Source organism: Cuculus canorus, chromosome 1 (assembly GCF_017976375.1).
Source record: "Cuculus canorus isolate bCucCan1 chromosome 1, bCucCan1.pri, whole genome shotgun sequence".
In the NCBI taxonomy this organism is placed as follows: domain Eukaryota; kingdom Metazoa; phylum Chordata; class Aves; order Cuculiformes; family Cuculidae; genus Cuculus; species Cuculus canorus.
The window spans coordinates 60,697,022-60,719,296 of record NC_071401.1 but is presented as its reverse complement, the minus strand read 5'-3'; the positions used below and the strand labels follow the sequence as shown (position 1 = coordinate 60,719,296).

The 22,275-nt window shown below is 37.0% G+C and overlaps 1 long non-coding RNA gene across 1 annotated transcript in view; it reads right to left on the bottom strand.

Moving 5' to 3' along the window:
• LOC128854100 (uncharacterized) overlaps nt 1–22,275 on the bottom strand; it is a 60,945-nt gene that overhangs the window by 4,149 nt on the left and 34,521 nt on the right. The gene's annotated exons all lie outside the window — the stretch shown is intronic.

Here is a 22,275-nt window from a genome sequence, read left to right as displayed (position 1 = left end):
CCACACTTTAAATGTTGGAAGGCTACTTTATAAAACTGTAATTCTGGTCTAAATGAAATTTTAATTTTTATTTCACCTGTCTGCTTCCTTGTGAGGTACCATATATTCTTACTAAACTGTATGAGAAAGAGAAGGTCACACACGCAATTGGAAGTCAGGGGTGGGAAGTCATCAGCAGGACTGTGTGATCACCAGCTGAACTCACTACCCTAATATATTTGTTCACATTTTCAGAAGAAGCGTCTTGATGAGTTAAGGTGCTAGAGAGAAATCTTAGAACTGCTTGGATTGCATTTGAAATTTGAAGGGAGTTGTGAAACTGAGTCCCAAGGGCTTTGTAAAATGAAAAGTGGTCTAATAATGGCAATTTCATCCTTGCAGAAGGGATCCTATTGGTAATCAGCAAGATAAGTCCATTTAGATTTCATCAAAGACGGGGGTAGGATTTGACCTCAGAAAAGTGCATTGAGGTTCCTAAGGGGATCTGTAGTCTCACAGAAAATTTCAAAGCCCTCTCTTACAAGGATCGTAATAAACACAGTTCATTGAAACAAAATGCCTATTTTGGGAAGCTTAAATAAATGAAGAGTGCTCTCCTGAGATAAAGGATAGGGCACATTTTTATTGGAAGATAGATTTGTTCCTGCGTTTCTGCAGGTTTTGAGCAAGCAACTGAAATGGTTTTGCACTCCTCTCTCAGGGAGGTTTTGCCTTAAGAAGTGTTTATATATCCCCCCTCCACAAGTACCTAGGGAGCAGAGCATTGTGTTTTGCTTTGTAAACACATTGCACGTATTTTGAATTCACTGACATTGTCACCTGCTAAATCACAGAAGCATAGAATGGTAGAATCATAGAATAGTTGGTGCTGGAAGAAACCTTAAAGATCATCTAGCTCCAACCTCCCTGCCATGGGAAGGGACACGTTCCAGTAGATCAGGGTGCCCAAGAGGAGATGTTTTGTGATCTGATGATGCCTGACTGGTCTTAGGTCTTTGGTGTGATTTCTTTAAAATAGAAAAAAACAAGGAAAAAGTTTACTAGAAATTTTGACATTACCAAAATAAAAATACACCCTGCTAAGCAGGTCTGAAAAAACCTCCCCGTATTGTAACTTTGCTCTGAATCTGTATTTATTACTATTCGTGAAGAGTAAATATTTTTAAAAGACTTTTTTAAATTTATGAACTAAATAATGCACCCTTACTTGGGGAATTAATGTAGTGTAGATTTATTACAAGTGACACTAAATAACAACTATAACAATTTACATTTTAAATAAGATTGTTATGCTAAATATAATTAGAGCATGTGTTAATCTATTTGTTCTAACTACTGCTGGCAAAAAGCCTACCCAAAAAATAATGTGATGTTCCATTTTCAGACAACTGGATGCCTTCTTTTCAGTGAGCAGATACTATTCAAGCAAAAAGTACAGCACTATTTCTCCTGAGATGCTTCAAATTTAATTGTTTTGATAAAGCACTTTAACTAGTAGGTGATTTTTTTCTTGAAGTTTAAGGTGAAAGGTCAAATTTAAGTGCCAGCTTCACTACTGTGGTTTCTGGTGTTGTGAGGTTAAAGAACAGACTGATGCTGTCCATACCTGAATTATCATTAGAAAAGGTGGATTCTCAGGCTTTCAAGTGTTTGGGGAGTGCTTTTAGAGTTTAAAGGTCCTGAGTTGTAAAGCATAAATTCAGACCCAAATTTCAAGAAGGATGTCAAATCGAAGGGTTCTCTAGAACCTAATCTGTGAAATGATATCTGGGCATTACTTTTATTACAAGACTGGAAATGTTTCTGGTTTGTCAGTTTCTCAACCAAAATACAATTGCATTTGAAGTAAAATAATGTTTTCATTATTCATGACGCCACTGTTACGAAGAAAATTTATCTTGCTGGGATTTTATCCTTAAGAGCCTTGGAGCCTGTTGAGTACGTCTTAGTACCAGAGAAAGTCAGCTTCTGAAGTGCAGTTTCTGTGAGGGACTGCCTGAACATCTTGATAGTACTATCAGTTTTCTGTATTTTACATTTAAATTGTTGGATAATAGATACAAATCAGAAAAGTAGGACACAAGAGTCTATTCCTTTAACATTTCCTCCACCTTCTTACTTAGTCCCATCCTAACCACTAGAAGAACACCAAGATTGTAAAAGTAATGTAAGTAAACCAATAGAACCTATCTCTGAAGCAAAGGAAAACTAAAGATAATAAAATATTTGCTGCAAAAACATGTATTTGATAGGCATTTTCTCTCGAATAAATTGTCTGTGAATATGTTTTTCAATTCAGCTACTGTCAAATAACGAAGTTTGATAATTTCTTTTGCCACTTAACAAATACATTATGCAAACATATTTACTGTTACTTGATGAGCTCTAAGTGTGAGCACCTTGAGCAAACTCCCACATAGGAGATTTAGACTAATAATTTGAGCAAATAAGTCTCATTGCTGAAAGGACTACAAAGAAATAAAACAGATAATTTTTCATTTTAGCAGAGAAAAAAAATCTGTTTACATTGCACACTTCCTTTTGCAACAAGCATTTCTTCTGATAGTAGGGAGAATTAACTTTACACTCCAGTTACGGTTATCTGAAGTTGCTGTGGAGACATTTCAAGACTCCATTTCTTTTTAGGGAAGCACAAGTTTAAGTGCAGTGGGCCATAATCAAAGGAGCAGAATCAGACCTAAATGGCAGGATTTCAGAATAATCACTTGATGTTTGGTTGGGTTTGGCCAGACTTTTATGGCCTGAATTATTAGCTACGTAGGTGTTGATGGATAAAAGCAGCAAATGTGAGAACAGCCACTGCTGGCCATGGTTTTCTTATTTTTCCCACAGACCAATTTTATCTTTGAATGAAGCAGGAATAAATGTTACTAATGTCAGTGGAATTTAGTTCATGACAAAGCCTTCATTGTATGTCATTGAAGTAAATTTATGTAATAGTGAAGTGCAATAATTACAGTAGAAAAATTAAATAGAATACTTACATTTACAGTCTGATTAGCAAAACTTTAATAATAGCTGATTATAAGATATCAATCACAGGGCTAAATTAAAATATTTGCATCCTTTTCCAGGTTAAGTTTTCACAGAATGAAGTGTTTTCTCCTTGAAAAATTCTGAACTTGAGGATATGATTCCTTATGCATAATCGAGTCAGTGTTTTCCAGGAGGTGATCAAGGGCTGCCAAATTACTTCCAAATAAATGAATGGCTAATCTTCATTGGGAATGAAATCTTTCTCCCTGTGTCCCTTGTTCTCTGTTGTGAATAACTAGGCTCAGTTGGTGAATAGGAGTAAGGTGAAAAAAAAATATTTAAAAACTGTTAATTGCTACAAATGTTATCATAGTGATACAGAAAAAAAGATGCATACATTGAAAACTAAATGTTTGAATACCTTCCCCTCCTAACTCTATTTTGAATCTCTTTTTTTCCCCTGTTTTTTACATTTTCTTTTAAGAAATAAATTACTACTCTTGTAGGAAGCAACTTGTTTTCTCAGCCCATGAATTTTATCAGTCATTAGGTAGTGATATTTACATTGTCAGCTTTCCAGAGCATGATGATCATATAAATGTAAATAAAATTCTTCCGCTTGTCCATGGTGCTTGTTGAACAGTGAACTATGGCTTTCAACGTCTAACAGCCACCACCTGCTTGATTGCCTGTCTTGTGAAAACTGAGGCCTAAATTTCCTTTAATTGTGTCCAGGCCTAAAGCAGGCATAACACACTGGTGGTTGAAAATAAAAGATGGAAATTGTGTATCGAAGGTTAAGAGTTAAGGTAGAAGTAACGGGAAAAAAATGTGTGTCGCATTTATTTAATGATTTACCCTTTATTATTCACTTGTTAAATTTCGCAGCCACTTAGTGTGAAGAATTTTCACAGGAGCAAAAGAGACAGAGTAGAAATCAGACTAAGAAGATGTGCTTTAAGCTGATTTCCAAAGGAAAGGAGCAATAAAAGCACATTCATGTTTCATGGAATTACTGGTTTTGGAGAGTGTGCGTCCTGGTTTCTGTTAGGATAGAGTTAATTTTCCTCCCAAGGGCTGCTGTATTTTGGACTTAGTATAAGAATGATGTTGATAACACATATTCCTTTAGCTGTTGCCAGGTAATGGTTAGGCTTGGATGGGATATAGTTAATTTCCTTCCCAGCAACAACAGGCTTAAGAGAAGTATGTTGATAATACATTAATGTTTTCAGTTATTCCTAAGAAATCAAGGACTTTGTTCATTTCCCATGCTCTGTTAGCACGAAGGTGTGCAAGCATTTAGGAGGGGGCATAGCCAGGCAGCTGACCCAAGCTGAACAAAGAGGTATTCGATACCCTATAATGTCATACTCGTTACGTAAATGAGAAGCTGGCCAGTTGTCAGTGTTCATTGCTCAGTGATGGGCTGGGTATAGTTCATTAGGCAGTGAACAATTCATTGTGCATCACTTGTTTTGCGTATTCTATTATTATTATAATAATAATTATTATCCTTGTTTTCTCTTCCTTTGTTGTATTATTAAACTGTTTTTTTCTCAAACCACAAATTCTGCTTTTCATTTTCCCTTGATTCTTTCCCCCATCCCACTGAAGGAGGAGAGCGAGTAAGTGGGTATGTAGTGTTTGGCCGCCTGCTAGGTTAAGCCATGACAGTGGCTTAGATTACTGCTCAGGGATACATTTATGTCAATGTTACATCAAGGTGAATTGAGGCAGTAAATCCAGAGTCAACATTACTTTTAGTTTGATGTGACTTCCGGTGGCTGTATGTGTTGTTTAAGATGGCAACACTTCCATGAGAATGACAGCTTTTATTTTTTTGTAGACTGTATATTTTGTTCATCAGAATATCCCTGCTTTTATTGTTTAACTGCAAAAGGGTAGAGTGGAATTGGCTTAAACTCTGGCAAAAGAAGAGGAGCCCCTGGCCAGCCAGACACTCATCCTGCTTATTTCCACAACCTTCAGAGCCAGGTAAAGAGGCCCCCACAAGATACAGGGATAGTGGTAACAATTATTTCTTCCACTAGCTGGGTTTCACTTCCCATGTTGTCAGGGCAGGTGACGAATACCACTGAAACTCTAAAATAAACATGATAAAACTGTGAATATCTCATGAAGAACAACTAGGCCACCTGTAAAGTCCTGCATTTGGATCATGGCAACCCTCAGTATCAATACAGACTGGTGGATGAAGGGATTGAGACTATCCCTGTTGAGAAAGACTTGGGGATGCTGGTGGATGAAAAACTGGACATGAATCAGCAATGGCCCAGGAGACCAACCATATCCTGGGCTGCATCAAAAGAAGCGTGGCCAACACGCTGAGGAGAGGGGATTCTCCCTCTCTTGTCCACTTTCATGAGACCCCACCTGGACTACTGCATTGACCTCTGAAGTCCTCAGCATAAGAAAGACATGGATCTGTTGGAACGTCCACATAAGGAAGAATTTTTTTCCATATAAGGAAGAATTTTTTTTACAGTGAGGGTGGTGAGGCACTGGAACAGGTTGCCCAGAGAGATGGTAGAAGTGTATTGAAAACATTCAAGGCCAGATTGGATGGGGCTTTGAGCAACCTGATCTACTGGAAGGCATCCCTGCCCATGGCAGGAGTGTTGGAACTGGATGATCTTTAAAGGTCCCTTCCGACCTAAACTATTCTGTGATTCTATGATTTTATAAAACATGTCTGCACATCAACAAAAGTCATCAAGTGGTTCCAGGCATGAATATCAAGAATAGAAATATGTCAGGATGAGATAGGAGTCTGTCCATATTGTCCAGTTTGTGGTTCTCAATTATAAAGTCTACGGCAAAGCATAAAACCAGCATGAGCAAGTACTTGCACTTTAAACAGATTGAGATCTCACTCTTCAGCAAACTACAATTCAGTTTCTTTATGAAAACTATAACTGAAAGTACTTTTGATATTTTTTTTGTTTGCAATACAGACCATTGCCTTGGCTAACTTGGTCTCTAGCCAATTTCAAGAGAGTGCTCTCACTGCTAGAGCCCAGAATATAAAGCTCAAAGTCTGTGTTTAGACTGAGAGAGTTATGTGCTTTGTGGTAACACTGGTGGTCCTGATTCACCTTTCATCAAAATCAGTCTGGAACATACTGCAGCTCCAATGTAGAGTTATTCCCTCAGGATCTCATATTTTGGAGACGTTGTCAGGATCATTACACTGGACTTGGTCATAGACATTGCCATCTATATCTTCATGTTTTGAGAAACAGACCTTATCTCACCTTGTTCAGGACCTTTTTTAGTGTACACCTGTAAGGCTATCCCAAAGCTCAATGTAACTGATGAAAATAACCTAATAACTTTACCGAGCTTTGTGTGAACCCTTTGAAGCTGACATTTGTTCGTATACACGGCACATTTTCAGCACAAAAGACTTTCCAAATTGGAGAGAGATGGATTTGATATGTGGACTGTTTGGTGGATAAGAAATTGGTTGGATGGTTGTATTCAGACAGTAGTGGTCAACAGCTCGATGTCCAGATGGAGATCTGTGGCAAGTGGTGTCCCTCAGGGGTTCATATTGGGACCAGTGCTGTTTAATATCTTCATCAATGATATAGACAGAGAGATTGAGTGTATCCTCAGCAAGATTACAGATGACATCAAGCTGAGTTGTGCAGTTGCCACACTGGAGGGACAGGATGTCATCCAGAGGGACCTGGACAAGCTGGAGAAGTGGGCCTGTGAGACTCTCATGAGGTTCAACAAGGGCAAGTGCAAGGTCCTACACCTGGGTTGGGGCAATCTGCAGTTTTAATACAGGATGGGAGATGATGAGGTTGAGAGCAGCCTTGTGGAGGACTTGGGGATGCTGGTTGATGAGAAGCTCAGCGTGAGCCAGCAATGCGTGTTCATAGCCCAGAAGGCCAACTGTATCCTGGGCTGCATCAAAAGAAGCACGACCAGCAGGTTGAGCAGATTCTTCCCATCTACTCTGCTCTTGTGAGACCTCATCTGGAGTCTTGTATCCAGTTCTGGAATCTTCAACATAAGGAATATGGAATTGTTGGAATGGATCCAGAGGAGGGCTAGAAAGATGATCAGAGCACCTCCCATATGAAAACAGGCTGAGAGAGTTGGGTTTGTTCATCCTGGAGAAGAGAAGGCTCTGAGGAGACCTTATAGCGACCTTCCTACCTCAAGGGGACCTACAAGAAAGTTGAGGAGCTACTTTTTGTAAAGGCATGTAGTGATAAGACTATGGGGAATGGCTATAAATTGGGGAGGGACAGATTTAGACTAGATATAAGGAGGAATTTCTTCACAGTAAGGTTGGTGAGGCACTGGAACAGGTTGCCCAGGGAAGTTGTAGATGCCCCCTCCCTGGAGTGTTCAAAGCTAGGTTGGGTGGGGCCTTGAGCAGCCTGATCTGGTGAGAGGTGTCCCTGCCCATGGCAGGGGTGTTGGAATTAGGTGCTCTTTAAGATCCCTTCCAACTCAAATCATTCTATGATTTTCAACACGAAAGACAGCTGTGATCACACGTCTGAAGGCAGAGATGTAGTGACTTGTATTTACTAGAGTTGGAAATTACTCATAAGAACCAGAAGCAAAAACTAGAAAATCCTGAATTCACTTTAAAATAATGAACAGCTTTCATAGTTTCCAAAAAAGTTTTTCTGTTTTAATAGCCCAACTAATTTCGGAAAGGAATCAGTCATTCTTGTAGGCAGAAAACTCCACAAAGCATTTAATTTAACAATGCAGAAGTAATCAAAGCACCTCTGAAGTTTGGGAAGAGGATATGAATCCCACATCCCAAGGAATCAACCAAGGAATCCTCATCACCAGCACTATGGGTTTTCTAAAATAGGACTTGCTAATCTCTATTGATAAAGTTGTTCTACTTTGTAAAACTAATTAACTGTTTGTTAAAGCAGAGGCTTCAATGCTGGTCTCCCATATCCCAGATGAGTTCTGTAAATGCTGGGTTACAGAGTCAATTTCTCCCTCATGCTTAGGCTCAATTAATTTTTAATTATTTTTTAAACAAAACAAACCAGTTTGCAACAAATAATCTAGCTTAGGATTTGCAATACTTTCATAAAAATTTTCATACTACTCTTACTGATCTGAGGAGTCTGTTACAGAGAACAAGCTGTATTTTTGGGTTGTTTTGGGCAGGGTTCTAAGCAAAGAAACTCAAGTTTTTAATAAACTCCTTTTACAACAGCATTTATACCTAGTGAAATGCTGCTAATAACATTTAGGCTTCAATCCTGCAAAGACCTGGCTCTTTGCCAAGACCTGGAGACATGAAACGGGGCTTGTATGCAAAAGTCTGTCTGTTTTTTCCAATTATATCTGCGGATCTAATGAAAGATATGACTTCTCATTACAAACTTTTCCCTGTTTAACTCTAGGCTTTGAAAGCAGTCTCCTTGGGTTTAATTATAGCATGTAAATTTGAGCACACAGATTGCTCTTCACAGGATCAGGGCCTCAACAATTATCTGGGCAGGTCAGGTATTAAAAATTGTCGTAATTCCATAGCACAGCTCCAAAAATGGCTTGGTCTGCTCCGTTGTGTTTTTGTGTACAGGTATCAACGTATGACAAGAAAATGAAGTATCTTTCTCAGAAGATTAACGGTGAGAAGGGGAAATTAAGCCCAGACTGACAGTAGGCAGTGGAGTACAGGTGCTGCACTGCCAGTCCTGAGCCTCACCCACTGTGGGTAGACTGCTTTTTCAGACCCATCCTCTGCTCTTCTGATCTTCTTTCAGAAACATTGGCAATTCTCAGACTAAGCCTTAGATGCAAGCTTTCAACAGCTGGCACTTCTCCAGTTTAGCACTCCTTTTCACACCACAGCTCTCATTTTTAAGTATTGACATGCAGAGTTAGCCTCTCTGGAGCCAGTTCAATTCCTGCTCAATTCCTGCTATTGTATTTAAAGCTTTGATTATTGTCAAGTGCTATTGAGAGTTTCCGGTGATCCTGTAAAAATCCTCTTAATCAATCTCCTCTGGCTGTACGTTGTTCACAGCTCTGATTAAATACATTGCGTGTGTACTGTATGATTATGCAGCTGCCAATCCATTTGTCAGCTTATAATGTATACATGTAAGTATATTTTTACATTCATATGTGGACATACATGAAACACAAAGTAAATGAAGGCATTTTTATGACCTCAAAGAACATTACAACGTTCTTTAACGTTGTTAAATGAAATAATAGCATGTAACTCACCATGTTAAAGCAGTCATAACCCTAGTGTTTGGTCATCAGAATTAACCTGATCGCTCTATTTTCTTTCTGTTGAAAACTTGTCTAATAATAGGATGCATCCAAATAATTTTTCAGAATACTTGCTTAATTCCAGTGCTACGAGCAGTCATTGTCCTGTATTAGGACACATTTGAATTGGTTTGCAGACAGTCAATACATTCTTTATATCATTTTAAATTGTGATAATTTAATTTTGGACTCACTTGCAGATCTTGCAGTGCAGATCAATATATTTGACCATTATTTCTCATCACAGTACTCTAATTCCTTTCTACCTTGGAGAGACTAAAATGAATAATTAGTAAAAGATAGCCCAGCTAATGTTATATGTACTATTTTGAGGTTAGGATGTCTTATTGAAACTTTCAGATGTTTTAGGCTAGAAAGAGTACAAATAAATTGAAATTAGAGCTTACAATTTCTCAGTTATTGCATAACAGGTAAATAAATTTGTACAATTCTATGTTTTATATCACGTGCTTCTCTTTCAGAGAAAGACAGAGAGGTCATAATGTGCTTTATGCTTGCACTTCTCAGAATAATGGGGCAACATTTAAGAGCCTTGAACCTACAGAGGAATAATTTCAGCTGGATTTCTTCACTGTGGGTGTCTCTTTTCTAGCCTCCATGTCTCCTTGTCTCACTGCTCTGGGTGGGAATGGATCACAGACTGTTAGACTGGGGCATGCCAATGGAGATCATCAGCCGAGTGAGACTCATTGTAAAAATATCATCAGCTGATAATACTTAATGAAACCCTCTGATAATCTGGCTTTTGGTTTCTCCCTCATGTTTTTTTTAGTTGGTCATTTAACAATATGCAACAAATGCTCAGGTTCCAAATGCCTTTTGTTAACCAACTAAAGTTCTAATAGAGGATATGTTTTAAATATATCCTCTACCATTTTTGCTGCTACCATTTTTATGGTTATATAAAGATTGTATTTATAGTTTATAGTAAATGTATATATGCTATATATATTTATTGTGTTACTATGTTTATTACATAAAATGTACTCATTGAAAGACATATTTATCTTATTACAGAGAATGTATTTTGGACAATACAGTATAATGAAGAATACTTTAAAAACAGATTATGGAACTCTGATTTGAGATTTCAAAGCTTATTGTTCACTTGCTAGTAAAAGACTGAACTTTGTACAAGGAAGTTTTTCCTTGAGAACTGATGGATTGATGATTTTAAGAATTTTTGATCCTTACTGATAACTGGACTTAGTAGGATTTTACCCTGAGTAAGGAGTATAGGATAGGTCCTTTATTCCTACAGTGTAGGTGTGCAGCTCCTACACTGGTTCTGTGGTTGCCGCCACAAAGCAACTGCGCATAAAAACAACAATGTGAACTGTTGCATTTTGATAGCATAGCTGTGCACATATGTGGGAAAACACCATCTTCTGCTGAAGAGTTTGCAGTTCATTATTTGGATGATCACTTTAGAGTGATATGAAGTATCTCAGTTTCACATTACGCCGCTATTATTGAACCATTATTTGGCATGATGTTGATGGCTTCCATTTTCTTAATAGCTTTTAGCAAACCAGTAAGCTCTTAGTGGCAATATTTTGTCCTTCAGTTTGCAGCCCTATGGTTTTTGCTGTCATCAAGTAAAAACATGAAAGATTAAGTCAGAGAGCTATCATTCTTGCTCCTTAAAATGTCTATTTCTTCCCTGCATTTGCTACCTATGCTGCTTGCAGATGGGTGTTTTCAATACATTAGGGCAATTTGTCTCTGCTCTGCTAGCACTACTACTTGCAGCTCTGAGGTGGGCTATAAGGTACCACCACCCCTGTCACATTCAAACTCAAAAGTCTGGGAGCATCTCCACTCCACAGATCCCGCTATAGCCAGTGGTGTGTTCATTTTAGCTGTCTTGCAGGCCTGTTTAATAATCAGATACGTTGTTCCTTGAGAAGAACTTGAGTCATTTCACTGGTTAGGATGACAAGCTTGACTTTGACAATGTCCTTTAAGATGCTCGGGTAAAGTTAACCAAATTCTCCTATTATTATTTAAATTTCAATTGGATCATCACTGCAATATGACCTAGCTCCTCTACAATATTGCCTTTAAGTCAAGGATAGCATGGTGAAAATTCCACAGACATTATTCAGCCAAGTTAATTAGGTCTGATAAAATGTTCTAACAATAATTTATCTTAAATTCAGTGCAAGGTTGATTAATAAATTAGAAATTTCCTGTTGAATCACAATTTTGTTTATGACTCTCTTTCTTCCTTGAAGTCGTGTGTTTGCCCCTGTGTGGTTGTTAGTGGTACACCAAAGAGGCTCCAAGGAAAATTCAGATGAAGCATCAGTTTTCATCAAGGCCAAAGAAAAGCCAGTTATGTAGAAGGAAAAAAAAGTTTCGTTTCATGTTCTTTTACCATCAGTGTATTTCCAGATTCTCCGCTAAGTATAAGTTTGTGGAACACCTGTTACTCATGCATATGTGCAGTAAAATGGCATTTGTATCTTGGTAAATTAAGATTTTTTTTTAATATGTTGTCTGAGATTTAGTTCCATAATTTATTTTAAATTCCTCTATTACCAGAATTCATATTTTAGATAAAAATTTCCAAATGTTAGTGAATCAAAACAGAAGACCCAAGTAAAAATGCAGTAGTTTTCCCTTTATTAATATTTTTCTTCCCAAAAAGTTAGGCAGGAAAATACTAGTTACACAGCAATACTGGACAAGACTTAATTTGACAGTCTTTCACACAGGAAGATCTTGGAATCAGATTTTGTATGTGTGTATGTGTGTTCTTTTCCTTCTTTTCCTATATTTTGACAAAGCTTAAAGAAGTGGCAGGGACTTAGGCACAAAACATCCTCAGGTGAATTTTGAAGGCATGAGACATGGTGAGAATATTAAGATTTTTCTGTGTTGCAATTCTTGAAATTGCCTGCTTTGATGTAATAGTTTCTCAGTAGAGTCTTGCAGTCTGTGTAGTCTCAGAGACGTATTTGTTTAATTCACTGAATAAAAATAGTTTAAACAGCTTTCTTCCTCCCCTCCTTGTTAGCAATTCAGATTAAAAATCCCAAGATTCACAGTTGAATTTGCAGATTCCAGATTAAATGTAGATACTCAGCTGCCATGAAACCTTCTCTTTATTTTTAGAAGGAACAAAAATTTATCTGTCTAGGATTACCAGAAATTAGTTATCTCTTTTTGGTTTACTTTTCCATTTATGAGGGAGCTGATGCAGTTGTAGGCTATAATCTTCAGTGTAATATTCTAGTTTTTGTTATTTTCACTGCTGAATTTCATTACGAATTATTGGCCTCTGAACTCAAAATGTCTTTTAATCTTTTGATTTTGTTTTCAACTTTAAGATAACAGTGAAAGATACAGCAATTCTCTGGTTTTCTGTCAATGGGGAAGGATATCTAACAGAGCATGAATTTCTTTTAAAACCTAGAAATTATTCTTATCCTCCACAGTTGTAGATGTTGATTTTATTCAGATTGAGGTGATTTTTTTTTCAATTAAAATATCAGTGGAGTGGAATTTCAGAAGTGTGGCAGTGGAGATACTTGTTACACTTATCTACCATTTAAATTTGTGTTAGAAATTAATTCTAGAAAAGTGTGTTTAGGGTGACTGATCTCATTTCTTTCACGAGGGATAAGTCAATTCTCTGCTAGGCATCGTGGAGCTTATTCAGTTGAACTTCTGCAGAGCATCAAAATCCAAGATTTAAACTTTAAGGTCTGTAGTCATCACTTTCATTTGTGAAGAGAGTTGCACCTGTGGCATGTTTTCACAGCATGTTTTTTAAAACTCCCCAAAATCTAAAAGCCTAACACTTTGTGCTGCTCCCTTTTTAATACGAGCTTAGATTGGGCACACAAGTTCTCCATCAGAAGATCCAAAATCTACTAAGTTATCTTTCCAAAACTGATTCTTAGCAGATTTTTCTTAATGGGTCTCAAATGCTTACTGAAAACAGTTACAGTTAGCTTTTTATCTCCTGAGAACTGATATGTCAGAAAAAAGTGAATTATTATCATGAGAACAATTCATATACCAGTGTCAACTAAGTCAAAAGCAAGGATTAAGTTAATCTCTTTCAATTTATAAAAATATGAAAGGGTAAATGGAAGTTACTCCCTCTCCTCTGTTGTGTTTTGAAGTTCAACAGCACAATCCACATAACTGGATGAAGACAGAATCTTCAAACACATGATTAGACTGGACAATTTGCATATTTTAAGTTATTACCTGAGACATACAGTCAGTTGATGGAATATCTGAACCACAAATGGGAAAGACCACTTTGCACAATCTGAACTGTCACTATGGCCCTGAGGTTGCACTCCATCTTTGCAGAGGATGAGATTTTCACATCTTATTTTTATGTTTTTCTGGTCTAAAATGTGTTTCAACAATTCAACTGGTTAGAAAAATCTGTGCCTTGAAGAAATTTCCACTGGCATTGGCCACAATAATGCATGTTCTCAGAGATATGGAGCCCTTAGTAAAGAAGTGAGGAACAAGTTCTGTCTGCTATGCTTGCCCTTCTGAAGAATAGTGTTTACATTCAAGCTTTTGTTTATCATTTTCACAGCTTGTAATACCTGACTACAAATGTTTCACTCTTGAACCACAGTAACAAGCTTCTGTTCCACTGCTTGTCACATTGGGGTTGTCTACAAACTTCTGTCTAAAAGACTAAGATTTTTCAATTTCTTGCTTTCAGTTCCAAATATACGCATATTTTTAAGTCATCCTTCCTATGATAATTGAGCAGAGTGCATCATATTTACCTAGGAATGCACATATCCCTGTCTGCAATCCTTAAAGCAGAGGTAGTTATCGTCCTAAAAAATAAGATATAGTTTAGCTTGCCAGATTTACTGAAGAAATCACTGTGTTGTGCAGGAGCAACATTCATAAGCTATGGTTATGGTTGTGTGATATGTTCTCAGTTTGACAGAGTAATAAATGATTGTCATAATTATAAAACAGATAACAGAACGTATCTAACAGTCTTTAAAATAAATAGTGCTTCTTACTTGTGTTAAAAACAAATATTGTCGAAGAATCATACAGTTTTTTTTTTTTTATTTAGCTAGATAGCATTGTGTAATGAGTTTAGTGCATATTACTGAAATCTTTATTTCCTGTAAGAAGTTCACTGTGGGAACACTACAGGATACAATAGACCCGTGGACAAATTTAGTATTGTAAATCTGGGGTTCCTGAAAGGGAAAACATGCTACTTATTTTAACAGGAAACAGATAACTAGTCAGAAATAGAACTTGAGATTAAGTTTCTTATGTCCCTTTATGTGTATTTGAGAATTTGTTTGTTCAGCATTTTCACAGGAGAGGTATCAGTAATATAAATTATCTTTAGCATGCACTTTTGCCTCATGGTTTTCATACAGGAACACGTAGCTAACAAAAAGACTATTCTTGTAAATACAATTCATTTAGCATCTTTACATTATCCATGGGTGTTAGTGGAATACATGATACTATTTTCCATCCAAGTATTTATGAGGAGGATTTTTCCTTACAAATTCCAATGGCATGAAGTTACATTAGTGTTCAAGACCTTGTGCAGCAGTGGCTCTGCTTTTTGGAGATTGCAACAGATTTTCCTAATTGTGGCATATGGAGCTCCAGAGTATGCCCCTTGGCACATTGTCCGGTAACTTGATACTGTGTAGATGTACTGTAGAACGCTGAAGCTCAAGCAACATCAGGAGCATCAGAACAAGCAGGTGGCAGGATGTGGAGGTGAGTGCCCATCCTACAAAACAAAATCCTTCTTCTTTGCCTTTCACAAAGGTGGCTAGACTGCGAGACTCAAACCAGAGGAAGGGAGTGAGCGTAAAATCTGGTAATATTTTTTTAATGGGTCTTTTTTTCTGTGACAGGAAGTTTGCCAATGTCTTTGACTCGCTGCTGAGTTTGAAATCAGACACTAGTACTGCTATACCCACTTCCATTCTATTTATTGAGATTGGTATTATTATTATTTTTAAAGGAAAGTTTGTTTTCTTTCAAATAAACAATTTTATACCCTAATAACCCTTCTCAAAATAAATGGCACAAGTGAAAATAAACTCTGAAAATAATTCTTTAGAAGTAATTTATTATCACTGTCAATAGGATTTCTAAAACTGAAGTCGTACATTTTTTTCAGAAGCTCCTCAGTGGCTTATGATCTTGGATGCTGCCTGCAATAGTGAGTTAGGAGATGCGGTTCCTGTGCTTGAAGGTGCTCAGGTGTCTCTTACATTTAATGGATGTGAGTCAGTTAAACCTGTGGATTTGAGACAAAATCAGCTATGCTTAAATCTTACATTCATAACTGTGGGTGATACACCTCCCAAATCTTTAAATGAAGTAGCTAGGATGTCTAATGAAGGTTCTCTGCAAATAGTTGTCTCTTTCTTTCTTCCTCTTTGTACCGGCAGCAGACACAGTGTAGGCTAAAACTGATAACTTCTGGAGGGCTGAATTTAGGTGGAGGTGACTACCCTGCTAGCGTCTGGTCGTATGACTAGAACACTTCTGAACCAACATGCAGAGCTCCCATGGACTCGCCAGGAGTTACTAATACTTGCCCACAGACAAAATGTAGCCTTGATGTACCAAATGCCTCTCACACGTTGTCTTAGAGAAAAGTGCTCCTCAATGCATAATAGATCTAAGTCTCACTTTGACACCTCTCAGATCCTGCAGAGGCTTCATTTTCAGTTTATGGTGCGATGATTTTTTTCACTAAGGGAATTTCCCTCTAACTTTCAAGTTGTTAACACTTTTTTTGCACATCTGTTTATGCTTATTGAATCCTCCTAGCAACTAATTTATTATTTGTCCTGCTTGTTTAGGGCTCGCCATTTTCTAAGTCTCTCTTTCTTGACCATTATTTTAGTTCATTTTCCTTTGTTTCTTTTCAAGTAATTTTACTTCATTAAAGGGGAAGGTTGGATTTTTCAAAAGTACCAGCATGGACCTTAATTATCATTCCTGTTTCAAATAATGTATTAGATCAAAGATTGAGGTTCAGCTTGTCTATCTCATCTGTCCCCAAGTTACTCATGAAGGTCTATATTAATTGGATACACTCCTTTTATAGTCAGTGAAGAAAGAGATGAACTTCTAGACAATCTAAAGATAGGCAGAATGAATAATAAAACATTAAATACCATCTGTCTTAAACACATATTTTAGGCTGGAAAAGTAGGAAGTCTCTTTCCATTGGTTATAGACGAAGCCTAGAAAACCAGCCAGGATAACATGACTAGGTTTCAAATGGCTAAATTTAGATGAGATTAATTGCACAAGATATTTGTGGTCTGTTTGATATGTACTAAGAAAAAAACCCAACAACAGAATTTTTTCCTGAATTACTTGTTTTCACTAATTTCTCTTTATATTCTAGCTATGCATATTGCAGCAGTCTTTGGACTTACTCTATCACATTAAGATGCTATGCAGGTCAGCTCTTCTCAGACAGATTTGGCGAACAAAGAAGGCCTCTGGAACTTTACAGAGGGCAATTATTCATATATAAAAAATTATAAATGAGTCATCTGAAGAAATAAAGAAGAAAAGCAATGTTCAAAATGGTGCAAAAATGGCAGTTTGCAACACTTGCTTAGAGGATAGAGTTCTAAAATGTGACTTGAAGAGTAAAAAGATGTATCTGTAGGTTTTGGATCAGAAGAGTTCCTAAAAGTCCCAACTGAATGAATTATTAAATGTGGATTTTAGTGCCTATCTTGAAACATATGGATTCAAAATGTTACATTTAAATTTCAGAGTTCAATTGAACAAAACAGATTGACAGGACACACCTCCCCAGATAAGAAGAACTTCAGCTGCAAGCTGTGACTTCACCACATGTGAAAGAGTGAGAATAAAGATCCATGTGTGTTGCTGACTGTTCACTCAGTGTTGGTAGAGTCATCAGTTGGCTGGGGGCAAGCATGCAGTGGAGATAGTCCCCTCAGGGGAAAAGAACTAATGGGGTGTCCGTACAAGGTACTTGTGAGAGAAATTAGAAAAGTATTTTCATTAAAGTGTGCTCCAACACTTTGAATTACAAGACTGAAAAATGCCAGGAAACACTTTGCATCCCAGAGAACAGGTTAAACTGCAGCTTATGAAAAAGTCTGAAAAGTGAGGAGAATACAGAACTCTACAGAAAATGTCTCAGCTAAGAACTGTTAAAAAGCTTTATCAAATGCACGCTTCTTTATTGCCAGAAATTACTAGGTCCTGCCCTGACAGAACAAACATTATTTTTTAAGAATTCACACGAGGTATCAAATAGCATGTATGACATGACTGCCACCTCTGATTTGAATTAGTATAATTTTAGTGGTAATTAAACTGTGATAAATTAATGTAACTTGAAGAACTGAATTAGCTCTCTAGAAAACAGCTAATTTGTCTGTATTGAAAGGTTGTCATTGCATTTGCAATAATGGCTAACCCTCGAGGGGTGCCAAAGCTCTAGGGATAAACACTACTTTTAGATCAGCACATGTTTCCCAGCAAAGCCTTTTCTCCCACTGAGACAAAAAGGCTGTATTGCTGTGCGTGTCTCTCTCTTTCTCACACATCATTTTTTAAAGAATGTGAATAATATCAAGTGAACGTATTAAATACTTTTTGGCAGACTAACAGCAGGCCGCTTGTTGACCTTTCACCTCATATTGATTTATCCTTCAGTCATTTTTCTTACTGATAACTATTTTTCCTTCATATCTTTTAGTTAGGAATAGGAAAACTTTGGTCATTGCTGCTGAAAAACACACAATTTGTACTCCACAGTAGAGATTACATCGCATGATATTTCATTCCCTTTCAGGACTTTGTTGGTTCAGGATTCTCCTATGAGTTAGAAACCTTCATATGCTCCCCACAGACATGTATATTCTCCTGTTCCTCCTTCCTCTGATAGATAAGTTCCTAGGAGGATATCTTTAACCTAAAGAAACGCAAAAATATGCTCCCAAGGTGATAAACATGCCAGAATGCTGCTTGACTGTATAGCAAGGATTCCCCTGTCTAATGAGCTGGAAGGGCTCAGCAGTAAAAGAAGCATCTTGCCATATTATCTAAATATCTTAATAGGATTTGTACTTAAACGGGTCTCTGGAGATGGCAGATTCCTGACACGTGAGAGTGGTGTCGATGAGAGCGCCCTACCCCAAGTGCTCACAGGCAGCCTCCCAGAGAGGTGGTGTGCCCAACCTGCCGTAGGGCAATGGAGGTCCTCCCCTCTCCAGTGAGGTTCAGCAGAATGCCTGGCAGTTGTGGGTTGAGCCTGAGGGAGTCAAACTGATTCCTTGCCTGTTTGCAGCCCCAGACATTTTAGGGAGAAGAACACAAAGTTGTGTCTTTACTGTTGAATAAGCAGTCTCTCTCATTTCCTTCCTGCAGTGGTAAGCTTTATTAAAAAGGTAAAAATAACAGTTACAATGATAAAAAATCCATCACAATTAGCCTACAAGGCCTTTGAAAAAGTATGAGTTGTCTGCCTTTCTGGTGTGATCCCAACTTTACCTTTTAACTACCAGCACATGTAAAGTACACACCTGTCAAAGGAGACTTGTTTTTCAAACATCATTGCTAGCTCCAGTGTCCGAGTGATGTTCCATTTTTGGACAATTTTCTTCTGACTATGTCAAAACAGTCTCTGATTTAATAACATGGAAAATCCTCACTCCCTAAGTTATGTTCCTAGTTGCTACGTCTCTCCAAATATATTCTGCCAAATTAGTTGCCTGTCTAGAATGAGCAGCCTATTTACATGGTTAGTAGTGTGAATGACAGGTTTTGATGTACCTCTAAAGAAAGCAGCATGGACAAAAATAAAATGAGAAGAAAAAGAGAACTTGAACTTAAATACAATTTCACGTGAATACCACGAATTTAAAGTGTATGAAGAAATTCAAATTGTAGTTCTGTTTTATTTGAAATGGAGGTATTAAAATCTGAGGTGATTTAGTTTTTTAAAGCTGTCATAGTTGGGTTTTTTTGACAGATCCAAACTGATTAGGGTTTATAGAACTTGAGAAATTTGGACAAATATATTTCCAAAGCCTCTTGTTTATCAAAAGGGAGGAACACTGGAAACCCCACAGAGTCAATTACTCCACCTTGCTGGCCATGCTTTCTTTTCACATTGCTAAAGGTCTAAAAGCCCATATCGTTTTACAAAATTGTGCCAAACAAACCAATTTAATAACAGTGTACTTGCACTTAGCATGTGCCCATCTGAGAGAGTGATTCCAGGTGGCTATTGCTAGATTCATACTAGTATAATCAGAGTGCAGCAGAATCTATGAACAAGCCCTAGGGGGTTTGTTGAGCTGGTGCTACAGCTGATATCTCAGGCCATTTTTTAATTAAGCCTGCTAATTATGCAGAGTAATGATCTCTCCTTCCCATGCTTTTTTTCATAATGCAAACTACAAGAGGCCAATCTGAGACCACTATCTCATGACCTATCCTAGATTGTGTCTCAGAGCATGCTAATGTGTACAGAAATCATTACTTTCAAATTAGTCTTATAGTAATTACATTAATTTTTTTTTGAAAGTCAAAATAAAAACAAGAGAAAGAAAAATGATAAAGCAACCAGAGGACAGTACATTGTATAGATAATTACTCAAGTCAACTATGCCAAATGCTGCTGGGCGCATGAGTTATTTTATTTTGCTTGCCAACCCATTTGCATCTAATTGAGCAAAACATGGAAAACATTGTTTTTGTTTAAGAATTCTGTGGTGCTGGACTGAGTGCTGTCCTACTGCCCTTCTCTGATGGAAGACAAAAGCCTCTAATTAAGAATGACAGACACCTTTGGTGAAGCAGTTTTTTAAATAGCTCTCTTTCCTTAGTCAGAGCTGATATAATTTCAGGGTATTTTATTTCTCCATTCACAGAGTCAGTAAGAACAGGAAGAAATATCAAGTTACGCAGCAGCCAAAGGGACAGATCTGTTTACTTGACAAAGCTAATTGATTATGCTGAGTTCACTCCAATACAGGGTCATTGAATAGTTCTCTTATTGATGAAATGGTACTGTCTACTGAGCATATTAACCTTTTTAGCTTTCTGCATAAGTGTTGCTATGAGGTCTTGCTTCGATGTAATGTAAACGCCTTGTACTAAAGAGGAATAAAACAAAAAAATGCAATTATTGTATATATGCCTAGGTCATCATACATGAATATCGATGTACACGTATATATACATATATACATAGCTATACCCAGAAAATGCTATTGAACATTAGAACCTGAGTTACCTGGACTGAAAGACTTATTGTAGGTAACATGGATATAACATTTAAATTATCTTAAACTTTCCACATTTCCTGTATTTTGTAATTGTGTTGAGATTTTTTATAATATTCCTTATAGTTCTAGAACTATGGAATATTATAGTTAGACAACCATATACTATACCTTTACTTTAAGAGTACTAATTAACTACTTAAACTTATCAGCTATCTAATTTTCACCATATACTATACCTTCACTTTAAGAGTACTAATTAACTACTTAAACTTATCAACTATTTAATTTTCAAACTCCCTTATGAAGAACTCATTCCTTTTATGGTAACAGCTTTAAACAGTTTTAACAATTTTAAACATTGCAAAGTTTCTGCCTTAGCAATGTCCAATATATTCTAGAGTTTATAAAGTCAGTCTAAACATTCAGTGTAAGCAAATGTTCTAGATGTCCACATTTGTTGCTACTTAATGTTAGATATAACTAAGAGCAGGGCAATAATTTTGCAGGCAATTGCTCCATTTAAATATACTGAAATTTGGTTAGAAAATCATTCCTTATTTGAGTGTGTTCTGTAAAAAAAATAAATAAAACACAGTAAATTTGTCAAAAGGGACTATAATACAAAACAGTTATTAATGATGATGTTATCTCAGTTATTGAAAGGTTCATATGAAAGCTGGTCCGTCTTCTTCAAAACAGTTTAATTGCCTTTAATTTTGCAATTGGAAAGAAATTCTTTCAAATAAAAATAATGAGATAAATGCAAAAGTGGAACAAGAACAAAATGGTCCACCTCTGTTGAAATAGTGTATTTCCATTAATGCACATTTTAATCACTAGAAAGAAATATTCTCATCTAACTTCAGCCTGTAACAGTTCCAGTTTATGTTAGTTACCAATCTGCTTCTGTAGAGGACAGAGAAACGTGGGCAGCTCCAAAGGCAATTCAAGATAATATGTGGGCTGAATTGCCCTCTGACACATGCAGGAGGAAATTCATTTCTGTTGCTGTCTCAGGTGGGATAAATATCCCTCAGAAGATGCTGGTATCTCTCTGTTTTCTGAAGAAGGATTGCAGATAATTTAGCACTGAGACCCATGAGGTGGATCTATTCACAATAATGGTTTGTGCAGAATATTCTGATTTCACACTCTCATGTACTGAGCTTTTTCCCATGCTGAGACGCTCTGGGCTTGACACAGAGCAATGAACAGATAGTTACTCAAGCAGTGGGAACTGTGTGGTTTGTCAGGAATACAGATTTGGGCTGTGTGGTTTGGTAATGAAAGCCTGAACAGTGTATGAACGGGGAAACACCAACTTGTATTTTTTTCCTGAGTTTTTTTGCTTGTTCCAGTTTTAAAATATTGAACATCTATAGTAATAAAGCCTGAAAGCTGCCCCAGAAAATTTTGATGACTGTGGAATTCCTCCCAGACTCCTGCAAAGTGGATCCAGGACATTGGGTTTACTTTTCTTTTTCAGCTCCCTTTAACTGGAGGATTATATGATTCTATTTCAGTAATTATAGAATTAAATTATATAATTCTTTTTTATATATTTATTTGCCTGTTTTTTTCCCTGATTTTGCTTTTGGGTCTTCTTCTTTGTCCCGTCTATATTAAAGGTGTAATACAGAGACAAGTTAGAGAGAGATGTTTGTTTCTTAGTTCTGTGATG